The 1,478-nt window shown below is 59.0% G+C and overlaps 1 long non-coding RNA gene across 1 annotated transcript in view; it reads right to left on the minus strand.

Moving 5' to 3' along the window:
- Positions 1–1,472, minus strand: part of LOC117243831 — a 7,345-nt gene extending 5,873 nt beyond the window's left edge. Inside the window, exon 1 of the long non-coding RNA XR_004495741.1 lies at positions 7–1,472. This is a non-coding gene — a long non-coding RNA (uncharacterized LOC117243831). The remainder of the gene's footprint in view (positions 1–6) is intronic.
- Between the last annotated feature and the right edge of the window lie 6 nt (positions 1,473–1,478).

Here is a 1,478-nt window from a genome sequence, read left to right on the forward strand (position 1 = left end):
TGTCACCCTGGTGGACCCTTGGGGACATCCCATGAGCACCACGGTGGCTTTGGGGACATCTCCGTCACCCTGAAGGCTTCTCAGGGACATCTCATGGACACCACAGTGGCTTTCGGGGACATCTCATTGTCACCATGGCAGAGCCTTGGGGACATCCCACGGACACCATGGTGGCTTTGGGGACATCTCGTTGTCACCCTGGAGGCTCCTCAAGGACATCCCATGGACACCATGGCGGACCCTCAGGAACATCTCATTGTCATCGTGAAGAACTCTTGGGGACATCTCATTGTCACCATGAAGGACCCTTGGGACATCTCATTGTCACCATGAAGAACCTTTAGATCACCACGAAGAACCTTCAGGACCAGCCCATTGTCACCGCGGTGGCTTTTGGGTGCCACCACCCCATTGTCACCTTGATGGACCATCAGAAACATCTCATTGTCACCATGAAGAACCTTTAGGTCACCACGAAGAACCTTCAGGACCAACCTGTTGTCACCATGGTGGCTTTTGGTGACCCCACAGTCCCCAGGAACACCTCATTGTCTCCATGGTGGCTCTTGGTGGCCCCATGGTCCCCAAGAACACCCCACTGTCACCATGAAGGACCTTCAGGACCACCCCACTGTCCCCATCGTGGTTTTTGGTGGCCCCACGGTCCCCAAGGACACCCCATTGTCACTGTGGTGGCTTTTGGTGACCCCACGATCCCCAAGGACACCCCATTGTCTCCATGGTGGCTCTTGATGGCCCCATGGTCCCCAAGGACACCCCACTGTCCCCATGGTGGCTTCTGGTGGCCCCACTGTCCCCAAGGACACCCCATTGTCATCATGGTGGCTTTTGGTGGCCCCATGGTCCCCAGGGACACCTCATTGTCTCCATGGTGGCTTTTGGTGACCCCACAGTCCCCAGGAACACCTCATTGTCTCCATGGTGGCTTCTGGTGGCCCACTGTCCCCAAGGACACCCCACTGTCACCACGAAGGACCTTCAGGACCACCCCACTGTCCCCATGGTGGCTCTTGGTGGCCCCACGGTCCCCAAGGACACCCCATTGTCTCCATGGTGGCTCTTGATGGCCCCATGGTCCTCAAGGACACCCCATTGTCACTGTGGTGGCTTTTGGTGACCCCACGGTCCCCAGGAACACCCCATTGTCTCCATGATGGCTTCTGGTGGCCCCACTGTCCCCAAGGACACCCCATTGTCATCGTGGTGGCTTTTGGTGACCCCACGGTCCCCAGGGACACCTCATTGTCCCCATGGTGGCTCTTGGTGGCCCCATGGTCCCCAAGGACACCCCACTGTCCCCATGGTGGCTCTTGGTGGCCCCATGGTCCTCAAGGACACCCCACTGTCCCCATGGTGGCTCTTGGTGGCCCCATGGTCCCCTCCGGCGCCGTTCCGACGTCACCTCGACGTCTCCTCCTCCTCCTCCCGTTCCCGTTCCTTCCTCCTCCGTTCCTCCT

This window comes from Parus major, unplaced genomic scaffold (genome assembly GCF_001522545.3).
Source record: "Parus major isolate Abel unplaced genomic scaffold, Parus_major1.1 Scaffold823, whole genome shotgun sequence".
NCBI classification, from domain to species: domain Eukaryota; kingdom Metazoa; phylum Chordata; class Aves; order Passeriformes; family Paridae; genus Parus; species Parus major.